Below are 13,613 nucleotides of genomic sequence, written 5' to 3' on the forward strand. Positions count from 1 at the left end.
CTCACTGGCTCTACAGCAGCTGTGATCCAGGTCAGCAGGTCACTATTAGTGAAAGTTCAGCTCAGCAGGCGGCTGGTGGTGGATGTCCAGCTAAGCAGGTCAGTGAAGGTGGTTGCTGCACTTTGGAGATGGCTGCTGATGGAAATGAGGTCACAGGTGGTCATATTCCAGTTGGGCAGGTCTCCAATGGTGTTGTTTGGGCTCTGCATTTTGATGGTGCTGGAGTTGCTACGCTGCAGGTTGGTGGTGGTGGAATTGGGCCTCTGCAGGTTGGTGGTAATCTTCCAGCTGGGCTGCTCTCTGATGGAACTGCAGGCCCCTGGTGATGTTGTTCCATCATTTCAAATGATTCGCTGTCGGCGGTAGGGATGTCCCTCGGAGCGTGCTGTGGTGGTGGTGGCGGGGAAGCCGCTTAGCACTTCTTCAGAAATGATGGCCAGGCATTTCCTCAGCTCCTCGGTACTGGACAGACATCGCACAATAAGTCTGATGCCCTGTAGGGCACCGATCAGCATCCTGCTTGTAGTGTTCATCCAGGACAACGCCTCACCCGCAGTTAGCAGCCAAGCGCACCTGTTGCAGCGACTGGTCAGCCAAGTGAGAAGCTGGAGGGTTGTGGCAATCCACACCAGCTTCTCACTTATGCTGCTCAGTGCGCTCTGCAGATCGCTGGCGGTGACGGTGGAAATCAACGTTGTCAGCTCACCGGTGGTGGTGTTGGTGATCCAGGTGGCTGTGGTCGTCCAGATGTCCAGGAAACTGCTGCGGGTGAGGGTGGTGGTCCAGATGATGAGGTCTCTGGTGCTGCAGATCCAGTTGATGTAATCACAGATGGTGGTGATCACACTCACTCTCTCTACAGCAGCCGTGATCCAGGTCAGCAGGGCGCTATCACTGAAAGTCCAGCTCAGCAGGCGACTGGTAGTGGATGTCCAGCTGAGCACATCGCTAACAGCAGTCAGCCAGCTAAGCAGGTCAGTGAAGGCGGTTGCTGCGCTCTGGACATGACTGGTGATGGACATCAGGTCACAGTCGGGCAGGTCTTCAAAGGTGGTGTTTGGACGCTGCAGGTTTCTGGTGGTGTAATTGGGCCTCTGCAGGATGGGGGTAATCTTACAGCTGGTCTGGTCTGTGATGGTGCTGTTTGGCCCCAGGCCCAAGGTGATATTGTCCCAGCTGAGCGGGCCGCTGATGGAATTGCCCCAGCTCAGCGGGTTGATGAAGGGTTCAATCATGCTGAGTGGCTGTCTGGTGGAAAGACAGCCCACTAGGATTGGAACCAAATAGCACAGGAGGTTGCCAAAAATGGCAAGCTCCCTCTCAATCCTCTCCTCTCTCTCCATGGATTGACGAAAATCGAAAACACTAGAAATGACTATCAGTATACACAGGCAGAAAGCAAGGTAATACCAACAGTGTGATCGCTAGTGAGTCCCTAAGAACAGAGATTCTGGGGCTCTGCACCTTCTCTTATAGGGCCCTTGGATGACATCACCAATTATGTCACTTACGTGATGTCACTGCTTGTCGTAGTGATGTCATGAGCATGCCCAGACACGTTGTCAGGTTGTTGTTGTTTACAAGTCAATGGAAAAACTGGATCCAACCGGTTCAAACCGGTTCCAACCGGATCCAACCGGTTGGCACACAATTGCATCGGTAGTTGCATCCGTTTTTTCCATAAAATGTATACGTTAAACGTATAGGATAAAACACATTGTGAACCTAGCCTTAGCTAGTCCCCCACTATACAATGTCAGATGTGAAATAGGCTTTTATGGCTTCTCAGAATGATGTAGGGTGAGTTCAGACATGGAGGATATGTTGCAGATTTTTACAGCCCAATACATGGTGGCATAGAGCTCCCAAACAGTAACAGGACCCTCTTTGTGCCCCCCATCTGTAGGTGAGCTGCACCTTGTCCTTCAGTCTGTAGTTAGCTCTTCTCTTGGTGCAAAAAAACCTTTGCACTTATGAACTGTGACAATGCCCCCCGTCACTGCACCCCTAGATAAATTGGGCCACTGTCCTCCTAAATCATTGTTTCCCAACCACTGGCTCTTCAGCTGTTGCCAAAATACGACTCCCATCATGTCCTTCCAGTAGTGCGTGATGGAAGTTGTCGTTTTGCAGCAACTGGAGAGTGAGTCACTTGTTGGAGAACACTGGATTAAATAAACAGTTTTCCTAAATCTTTCTTTCCCAGTCAGTGACTTTTCAGCTGTTGCCAAACTATAACGGCCATTATACCTTGCCAGCTGTGCACAATGGGGGTTGTAGTTTTGCAGCAACTGGAAAGTCACATGTTAGAGAGCGCTGCACTAAAGAAACTGTCCCACAAGTGACTGTTTTCTAACAAGCGACTGTTAAGCTGTTGCCAAAATACACCTGCCATCACGTTCTGCTAGCTGCTAACAGGGCCCGTCACTTGCCCAGGTAAGCCGGGTGCTGACGCCGGCGCTGTGACTAGCGGTTGTACAACCCGTCCACATGCTTGTGTATGCAGCTCTCTACCTGCTACGTACCAGACAGATTTCCTTGATCTTGGCGTCCTGTATATCCACCCTGGTTGAGTATACATTACAAGGTGTATGCAGCCCTGAAAACCCTGAGGACCCCAGGGCAATAGGAAAAATGGCATTTATAATATGTTTAGTCCTTGCTTCACATCTTTAACAAATAGTTTTTAAATTATCTGGTGTCAATAAGTTAAACTAATTTGTAACCTATTTCTGTATAGAAAAAAAAAGTCCAGTACTTATCAGCTGCTGTATGTCCTGCAAGAAGCAGCAGCGGATTAAATCCAACTTGGGCCCAACCTGGGTCCCCAGTGCGGCTGAACCACCCCGCTAGCAGTGGCGCAAGCTCAATATTCTTCCGCTAAAGGAGGACACAATCCAGCCCTGGACAGTTACTGAAATGCAGAGAGGTGGGAGCAAGCACAGAGAGGCATTACAGGTCTAGGCCCTGCTAGTGATGTCACCATACTAGCTTTTTTATTTTGATACTCAATACCAGTTCGATACCTCAAAAAAATACAAATATACCTGCTTGTGCACAACAATCATAGGCGCAGTCTGTGGGGAGGGCCCCCAGACTGCGGCTATGATAGTTGTTGTACACAAGAAGGTATGCTGGGAGTTGTAGTGCACAATGAGGTATAATGGGAGTTGTAGTGCAGAATGAGGTATGCTGGGAGTTGTAATGCACAAGGAGGTATGCTGGGAGTTGTAGTGCACAAGGAGGTATGCTGGGAGTTATAGTGCATAATGAGGTATGCTGGGAGTTGCAGTGTTACAGCAGCAGCCTTCCAATTTAACAACAACTCTCAGCATCAGGGTTCTTGAGACTTGTAGTCCTGACAGCCCCACACTGTGCATGTTGCCATGGCTGCAGCCGCATGCAGTGACAGCACCCTCCTCTCCCGGCAGGCCATGCAGACACTGTCTAAAGTTTAGTAACTTTCAGCCGCTCTCATCTTTTTCCTCCTCACAGAGTGGCTGCACACACTGCACAATGTGTACAGCACCAAGCAAACTGACAGCGCCCTGCACCCGCAATCTGCACCCTCCTCTCCTGACATCCTCTGTGCTGCTGTGACCTCCCCTATAAGATCAGCATCCTCCTCTCCTGGCATCCTCTGTTCTGCTGGGACCTCCCCTAATAGATCAGCACCCTCATCTCCTGACATCCTCTGTGCTGCTGGAACCCTATCACCTCCCCTATAAGATCAACACCCTCCTCTCCTGACATCCTCTGTGCTGCTGTGACCTCTCCTATAAGATCAGCACCCTCCTCTCCTGGCATCCTCTGTTCTGCTGGGACCTCCCCTAATAGATCAGCACCCTCATCTCCTGACATCCTCTGTGCTGCTGGAACCCTGTCACCTCCCCTATAAGATCAGCACCCTCCTCTCCTGACATCCTCTGTGCTGCTGTGACCTCTCTTATAAGATCAGCACCGTCCTCGCCTGACATCCTCTGTGCTGCGGGGACCTCCCCTATGAGATCAGCACCCTCCTCTCCTGACATCCTCTGTGCTGCTGTGACCTCCCCTATAAGATTAGCACCCTCCTCTCCCGGCAGACCACGCAGCCACTGTCAAAGGTTCAGCGGCAGTACACATAGCTCCTCACTTGCAGTCCAGGCAGTGTCCCCCCCTGGTTTCCTCTCGGGTCATGTATGCCTCCTGTGTGTGCGCTCCGTCTCTCTATGCCTCCTGTGTGTGCACTCCGTCTCTCTGCGCCTCCTGTGTGTGCTCTGTCTCTCTACGCCTCCTGTGTGTGCGCTCCATCTCTCTGTGCCTCCTGTGTGTGCGCTCTGTCTCTCTATGCCTCCTGTGTGTGCGCGCCGTCTCTCTGTGCGCTGCGTCTCTCTATGCCTCCTGTGTGTGCGCTCCGTCTCTCTATGCCTCCTGTGTGTGCGCTTCGTCTCTCTGCGCCTCCTGTGTGTGCGCTCCGTCTCTCTGCGTTTCCTGTGTGAGCGCTCCGTCTCTCTGTGCCTCCTGTGTGTGCACTCCGTCTCTCTGTGCCTCCTGTGTGTGCACTCCGTCCCTCTGTGCCTCCTGTGTGTGCACTCCGTCTCACTATGCCCCCTGTGTGTGCGCTCTCTCTCTCTGTGCCTCCTGTGTGTGCGCTCCGTCTTGCTGTGCCTCCTGTGTGTGCGCTCCGTCTCACTATGCCCCCTGTGTGTGCGCTCCGTCTCTCTATGCCTCCTGTGTGTGCGCTCCGTCTTGCTGTGCCTCCTGTGTGTGCGCTCCGTCTCACTATGCCCCCTGTGTGTGCGCTCTGTCTCTCTGTGCCTCCTGTGTGTGCGCTCTGTCCCTCTGTGCCTCCTGTGTGTGTGCTCTGTCTCTCTCCTGCTGCCACTGATAACAGGGCACTCTTCCCCCGCTCTCCACTCGTCCTAGTCCTCATGTTCTCCAGGGTGTGTGTGCGCTCAGCTTCTCAGGATCCCTCTCTCCAGATCAAAAAATACCGACCTGGTGACTCTGGGAGCGGACAGTGCCGGGCGGAGGAGGTGACACCAGGGGGCGACACAGAGAACAAGGCCGGCGCTTAGATAGGTAATTTAAAAATAAAACTTTTTCCACTTTACTTTATTGCACATTTGCTGCTTCCTGGATGTACATATTAAAGGGGGACTCTGGAGAAGAAAATGTTTTTAGATAATCTGGTATCAGAAAGTTAAACAGATCTGTAAATTACTTCTATTTAAAAATTTCAAGAACTCTTCCAGTACTTATCAGCTGCTGTATGCCTTGCAGAAAGTGGTGTATTCTCTCCAGTCTGATACAGTGCTCTCTGCTGCCACCTCTGTCCATGTCAGGAACTGTCAGAGCAGTAGCAAATCCCCATAGAAAACCTCTCCTGCTCAGGACAGTTCCTGACATGGACAGAGGTGACAGCAGAGAGCACAGTGTCAGATTGGAAAGAATACACATAGAGTAAAGTTTACAACACATCAGTCTGTGAGTGCCGGCTATGGAAATTATAAGAAGAAAAGAGCAAGGAAATAAGGAACATGACAGTTTTATTTGGGATAGAAACAAATAAAGAAAAGGTTTAATAGATATTTTGACCTTTTTTTCCTGCACTTTCCTTCTGGTTCTAATAGCCACAAATCTGTAGTTTTATATCAGGGCAAATAATAGGGACGTTCATTTCTAGCCCAGATCTCAGTGATGTCCTAGAAAAAGGAAAACTGGATCCGCCTCTGCGGAGCGCCTCCAACAGGTTATAATGATAAATGACACTTACTGTGTCTAATGAGGAGGCGAAGCCGGGTAACCCCCATAATATTATCAATGCCCAAAGACAGAAGCTCCTGTACCATCAGTGCCAGGTGGCTGAGAGCTTGTACCTGCTATATTACAGCCCATAGGGAAAGAGACATTTCTCCTGATAAACTGCAGACCTGTGTTACTAATCTATAACTATAATTACATCTTATTAGAATAAAATTACTTCACACGTACAAAATAAATCTGAATGTAACAGTTTTGGGTCTTTGATAGATAATATTTGCGCCCATATTCTGGGAAGAACATAGTGATACATGGTCCATAGGTGGATACAGTGTGTTGCCTCTCTTTCCAGCTATTTGCCATGATGATGGTTCCCGGACTCCGGATACTACATGGAGCAGATGCAGCTGATGGTTCCCGGACTCCAGATACTACATGGAGCAGATGCAGCTGATGGTTCCCGGACTCCGGATACTACATGGAGCAGATGCAGCTGATGGTTCCCGGACTCCGGATACTACGTGGAGCAGATGCAGCTGATGGTTCCCGGACTCCGGATACTACGTGGAGCAGATGCAGCTGATGGTTCCCGGACTCCGGATACTACATGAAGCAGATGCAGCTGATGGTTCCCGGACTCCAGATACTACATGGAGCAGATGCAGCTGATGGTTCCCGGACTCCGGATACTACATGGAGCAGATGCAGCTGATGGTTCCCGGACTCCGGATACTACATGAAGCAGATGCTGCTGATGGTTCCCGGACTCCAGATACTACATGGAGCAGATGCAGCTGATGGTTCCCGGACTCCGGATACTACATGGAGCAGATGCAGCTGATGGTTCCCGGACTCCGGATACTACGTGGAGCAGATGCAGCTGATGGTTCCCGGACTCCGGATACTACATGGAGCAGATGTAGCTGATGGTTCCCGGACTCCGGATACTACACGGAGCAGATGCAGCTGATGGTTTTGTGGCTGATATTCCTGTGTTGTAGACTTGTCTCTCCATAGCTGGACATGAGGTTTAGATGACAATGAGGGTGGAGCGTCTCGTCTGCAACCTGAGGAAATGTATTGTGTAAAATAATATCACTTCCATCCAGGGCCGCTCTAACCAGGGGGCACATGGTGCACGTGCACCGGGCCCACTGGTTAAAGGGGCCCCTCGAGCAGGCGGCCGTTGCTATGTGCGACCAATGCGGTCGCACAGGGCTCCGGCCACCAGCCTGTCAGGGGGGAGCGCCATGGATGGGTAATCTACTTACCCCTCCATGGCGCCCCCTGCAGGGCCCCCCCCGTCCGACGCAGCGCTTCAGCGCTGCAGCAGCAGCGACACTGACAGAGAGAGAGCCATTGGCTCCCTCCCTGTCAGTCACTCTTGTGTCCGCACTTCCTGCGGTCACAAGAGGCCGCACTCTCCCTCTAGCGCCCGACGTCACTAGAGCGTCGGCGCGAGGGTAAGGGGAGTGCAGCCTCTTGTGACCACAGGAAGTGCGGCCACAAGAGGGAAGAGAAGAGGAACGCGTGGACCTAGGTGAGTAAAAGTGTTTGTTTTTTTCAATATTATATGGGAGGGGGAGCACATATACTATTGGGGACCACAGGGGGCTATATACTATTGGGGAGCACAGGGGGCTATATACTATGGGGGGGCACAGGGGGCTATATATTACTGGGGAGCACAGGGGGCTATATACTATGAGGGAGCACAGGGGGCTATATACTACTGGTTAGCACAGGGGAGCTATATACCATGGGGGAGCACAGGGGAGCTATATACTATGGGGGAGCACAGGGGAGCTATATACTATGGGGGAGCATAGGGGGCTATATACTACTGGGGAGCACAGGAGGCTATATACTACTGGGGAGCACAGGGAGCTATCAGTGGCGGATTATAATGTGGGCGGTTTGGGTGGCCGCCCGGGGCCCGAGGCTCCGGGGGGGCCCATGCCGTGCCGCCCACATTATAATCCGCCCACGCCGCTGCAACCCAGCCCGCCACTGCACTCTTGTGACCGCAAGCATTATTTTGCTTGCGGTCACAGGAGTCCCCGGCTGCCTCCGGCTGATGTGCGGCTGCCGGGGGTGTTTTGTCCTCTCCCCGGCAGCGCGCGCATCACACAGCTCACTGTGCCACCTAAGCCCTGACTTCCGGTATTAAGAGCGCACGTTAGAGACGCTCTGCACCGGAAGTCAGGGCCCAGGCTGACTGCTGTGCAAGGGGGGGGGGGGCATCTATAAAGGGGAAAAAAGAGGGGGACCATCTATAAAGGGGAAAAGAGGGACCATCTATAAAGGGGAAAAGAGGGGGACCATCTATAAAGGGGAAAAGAGGGGGACCATCTATAAAGGGGAAAAGAGGGGGATCATCTATAAAGGGGAAAAGAGGGGGACCATCTATAAAGGGGAAAAGAGGGGGACCATCTATAAAGGGGAAAAGAGGGGGACCATCTATAAAGGGAAAAAGAGGGACCATCTATAAAGGGGGAGAGAGGGCGATCATCTATAAGGGGGAAAGAGGGGGAGCATCTATAAGGGGGAAAGAGGGGGAGCATCTATAAAGAGGGGGAGCATCTATAAGGGGGGAAGAGGGGGACCATCTCCTATAGGATAAGCACCCTCCTCTCCTGACATCCTCTGTGCTGCTGTGACCTCTCCTATAAGATTAGCCCCCCTCCTCTCCTGACATCCTCTGTGGTGCTGTGACCTGCCCTATAGACCAGCACCCTCCTCTCCTGACAGCCTCTGTGCTGCTGTGACCTCCCCTATAGATCAGCACCCTCCTCTCCTGACACCCTCTGTGCTGTTGTGACCTCCCCTATAGATCAGCACCCTCCTCTCCTGACATCCTCTGTGCTGCTGGGACCTCCCCTATAAGACCAGCAGCCTCCTCTCCTGACATCCTCTGTGCTGCTGGGAACTCCCCTATAGATCAGCATCCTCCTCTCCTGACATCCTCTGTGCTGCTGTGACCTCGCCTATAAGATCAGCCCCCTCCTCTCCTGACATCCTCTGTGCTGCTTTGACCTCCCCTATAAGATCAGCACCCTCCTCTCCTGACATCCTCTGTGCTGCTGTGACCTCTCCTATTAGATCAGCACCCTCCTCTCCTGACATCCTCTGTGCTGCTGTGACCTCCCCTATAAAATCAGCACCCTCCTCTCCTGACATCCTCTGTGCTGCTGTGACCTCCACTATAAGATCAGCACCCTCCTCTCCTGACATCCTCTGTGCTGTTTTGACCTCCCCTATAAGATCAGCACCCTCCTCTCCTGACATCCTCTGTGCTACTGTGACCTCCCCTATAAGATCAGCACCCTCCTCTCCTGAACTCCTCTGTGGGGGAAAGAGGGGGACCATCTATAAAGAGGGGGACCATCTATAAAGAGGGGGACCATCTATAAAGGGGAAAGGAGGGGGACCATCTATAAAGAGGGGGACCATCTATAAAGGGGAAAAGAGGGGGGCCATCTATAAAGGGGAAAAGAGGGGGACCATCTATAAAGGGGAAAAGAGGGGGACCATCTATAAAGGGGGAAAGAGGGGGCATCTATAAAGGGAAAAAGAGGGACCATCTATAAAGGGGGAGAGAGGGCGATCATCTATAAGGGGGAAAGAGGGGGAGCATCTATAAAGAGGGGGAGCATCTATAAGGGGGGAAGAGGGGGACCATCTCCTATAGGATAAGCACCCTCCTCTCCTGACATCCTCTGTGCTGCTTTGACCTCCACTATAAGATCAGCCCCCTCCTCTCCTGACATCCTCTGTGCTGCTGTGACCTCCCCTATAAGATCAGCCCCCTCCTCTCCTGAACTCCTCTGTGCTGCTGTGACCTCCCCTATAAGATCAGCACCCTCCTCTCCTGACATCCTCTGTGCTGCTGTGACCTCCCCTATAAGATCAGCAACTTCCTCTCCTGAACTCCTCTGTGCTGCTTTGACCTCCCCTATAAGATCAGCACCCTCCTCTCCTGACATACTCTGTGCTGCTGTGACCTCCCCTATAAGATCAGCCCCCTCCTCTCCTGACATCCTCTGTGCTGCTGTGACCTTGGGGGGGGGGGGGGGTGCGCAACATCAGGGTGAGTTGGCAATATGTTTATTGGGGGCAGCGGAAGTTGGGTGGACAATGCTTACTGGGGGTAGCAGCAAGGGACCAAACATTATGTTTATTGGGGTCAGCAGGGAGGGGAGGCAGGCAGTGTTTTTTGGGGACAGTGTGTGGGGGGGGGGTGCAGTAGCGGATCATAATGTGGGCAGATTGACGGGGGGGGGGGGGGGGGCCCCGGTTGGGTGGACAGCCCGGGGCCCAGGGTACATTTAATCCGCCACTGGGAGCTATATACAATGGGGGAGCACAGGGGGCTATATACTATGGGGGAACACAGGGGAGCTATATACTATGGGGGAACACAGGGGAGCTATATACTATTGGGGAGCACAGGGGAGCTATATACTATGGGGGGGCACAGGGGAGCTATATACCATGGGGGAGCACAGGGGGCTATATACTACTGGGGAGCACAGGGGGCTATATACTATGGGGGAGCACAGGGGGGCTATATACTATTGGGGAGCACAGGGAGCTATATACAATGGGGGAGCACAGGGGGCTATATACAATGGGGGAGCACAGGGGAGCTATATACTATGGGGGAGCACAGGGGAGCTATATACTATGGGGGAGCACAGGGGAGCTATATACTATGGGGGAGCACAGGGGAGCTATATACTATGGGGGAGCACAGGGGAGCTATATACTATGGGGGAGCACAGGGGAGCTATATACTATGGGGGAGCACAGGGGAGCTATATACTATGGGGGAGCACAGGGGGCTATATACTATTGGGGAGCACAGGGGGCAATATACTATTGGGGAGCACAGGGGAGCTATATACTATTGGGGAGCATAGGGAGCTATATACTATTGGGGAGCACAGGGGTCTATATACTATTGGGGAGCACAGGGGTCTATATACTATGGGGGAGAACACAGGGGGGCTATATATTATGGAGAGCACAGGGGGGCTATATACTTTTGTGGGAGAGCATAGGGGTCTATATACTATTGGAGAGCACAGGGGGGCTATATACTATTGGGGGAGAGCACAGGGGGGGCTATATACTATTGTGGGAGAGCACAGGGGGGGCTATATACTAATGTGGGAGGGCACAGGGGGGCTGTATATAACTGGAGGAGCACATGAGGGGCTATATACTAATGGGGGAGTGCACAGGAGGGCTGTATATAACTGGAGGAGCACATGAGGGTCTATATACTACAGGGACACCTTAAAACTATGGAGGCACAGAGGGGTGTAAGTATGTAGGGGTACAGAGGGGTGTAACTACTGTATAGGGGTACAAGGGACCTAACTACTGTATGTGTTGGAGCCTAAAATATTTGTCTGGCAGATTCTAGAGAGAAGATTCACAGCCAGGAGAAGACTTCAAGGTGGCCCAGGCTGGATGGAGAGAAAAAGAAAAGGTGACAGACTCTGATCGGAGAAGACGCCCCCGGTGAGTCACTGGATGTAACTGCACTCTGTTATAGGGTTGTAGTGTTAGGGCGGTATTATGTAATGGTATCATTGGTGATATCTTTCTGTTTTGTTTAGTGCAGTTTTTATGTAATATGTAATCACTGTATAGTGGAAATAGTGTTATAAGGTAACTACTGTATGTATTGGGGCTCTTGATACAGTGTGGGGGCAAATTCAGTACATTATACAATGTGCCAAAAGGGAAAGGGGGGGCCCACTCTTGAGGGCTGTGCACTGGGCCCACCAATGTATTAAAACGGCCCTGCTTCCATCATCTTATCTAAAGGGGTACTCCGGGGCGGGAGGCCTTTTTTCAGTATCGCCGAAGAGGGAGTGGATGAAATCAATGACGTCCACTTATCTCCCTAATTCCAGAGCTCCAGCGGGGACGTGAATGGATGTCATTGTTTTCATCCCCCCACCCAGCAGTATTATAATAAAAAAACCCTGCCTGGAGCACTCCTTTAACAGTACAAGGGTAAGGAGCCAACAGACCACATAGTTAGTAAGGTTAAAAAAAAACACATCAAAAAAGGCCCATCAGGTTCAACCAGGAGAGGTGAGAAGAGGGATATAGAGAAGGGGTATGGATGGAAGAAGGGGAGCAGACGGGATTCTATACTTACACATAGGCATGTATGGTATTTTGCACTAAGGATTGTTATTTATACACTTAAAAGGGGTTACCCAGGCTTAGAAAAAAATGGCCGCTTTCTTATAGAAACAGCACTGCTCCTGTCAGGAACCGGTGACACCAGACACACAGAGACAGTGAGCCCTAAGCTCAGCCCCGCCCACTGACTCTACCTATTTGCCCCCCTAGGCTAAACCCTAGGGCAGCAACTGGGCGGCGGTCCCTGCACTTGCTTGGTTGGACAAAAAGACAAGACAGACAGACAAAACACAATAAAGAATGGTCGATAGTCCGGGTCACAACAATCTGGCAGCAAAAGTACAAAATCGGATCCAAAAGCGTAGTCAGAAAACAGGCAATGAGGTCAGGGGCAGGCGGCACACAAGGGAGGTAAAAAATACTAAGCAGGAGTCAGGAGAAAACAGAACACACAAGCAGGCAGAGACAAGTCAATAACCGGCAAGGCACAGGCAGAAGCTGCAATCTTAAATAGGAGACCAGGAACCATGTCCAGAAAGTGATAGGAGGGACCAGCTGTCAATCACTGAGGCACAGGCAGGTTAACTGTTACAAGACCAGAAGAAACTAGCAGCACAGACATGGGTGGGGCAGGGAAAACAATTAGCAGACCAGAAGGAATAAGACACAGTTCAGACAGGGCAAAAACAAGGCAAACTAAACACAGAATAAATGGAAGATTATGGCCAAAATCGCAGTCTTTGGCGCAGAGGTCTAATCTTCGCAGCAGAGGGTGGCACTGATGCCTTTTCAGGCGCGATCATGACATTACCCCCCCTTTTATGAGGGGCCTCCGGACCCTCACAAGATGAACCAGACCTAGGAGGGAAAGGACCTCTTACAATGCATGTCTCAACATCGCTAGAAATATCGTCGTTCGTCTCCCACTCATCGGAATCAGACTCCAAGAGATAGGTAACCGGTCTGACAGATCTCCCATAACTGCTCAATTCAATACCAGACACAGATCCAAATTCTGCCTTAGATGAGGACACAGACCTAGTACCATCACCAGGACATACAGAGCCAATTTCCACCTTACACATATTAGCAGACATGGTATCCTCGGCGGGACACACAGAGCCAACTTCCACAATACATGAAGTCACAGACATAGCATTGGTAGGTTCATCAACAGGATAATGCACATCAAGACCACCCACAAGTACCTGGGCGCCCAGATGACTATCCTGGTTGTCATCTGGACGCTGATGATCTGGCTTCGGGGGACGCTTGGTACAATAGCTGATGAAATGTCCACTTTCTCCGCAGTAAAAACAGAGTCCATTCGTTCTTCGGAGTTGCTTACGGGCCAGAGATCTTTTAATTTTGCCCAGTTCCGGAGGTTCCTCCACGGTGACCAGAGGACGAAACATAGTAGGCAGAGGTTTGGAGGGGACAGAAGTAGGAACATTAATGACACAGGGGTGGTCTAGGCGTGGACTTAGCGTGCGATCAATGGTAATCGCCAGGGAAATGGCCTCTTCAAGGGAGCTAGGGGTGGGGTGACTGACCCAAGCATCTCTGAACGTCACATATGTGTTCAGGTCCCCAGAACACTTGTCAGGCTCCTTGAGTGTGACCACTGGGGTGGCAGGAGTGGTAGCTGGTAGCTGCTGGGCCAATAGCTGGACCTGTTTGGCCAGCTCAAAAACGAGGTTAGC

General features: G+C 51.6%; 1 pseudogene; it reads right to left on the reverse strand.

Moving 5' to 3' along the window:
* The window catches only part of LOC138795221 (putative nuclease HARBI1), a 40,505-nt pseudogene extending 27,180 nt beyond the window's left edge, over positions 1-13,325 (reverse strand).
* Between the last annotated feature and the right edge of the window lie 288 nt (positions 13,326-13,613).

The sequence above is a fragment of the Dendropsophus ebraccatus genome, chromosome 6 (genome assembly GCF_027789765.1).
Source record: "Dendropsophus ebraccatus isolate aDenEbr1 chromosome 6, aDenEbr1.pat, whole genome shotgun sequence".
NCBI lineage: Eukaryota > Metazoa > Chordata > Amphibia > Anura > Hylidae > Dendropsophus > Dendropsophus ebraccatus.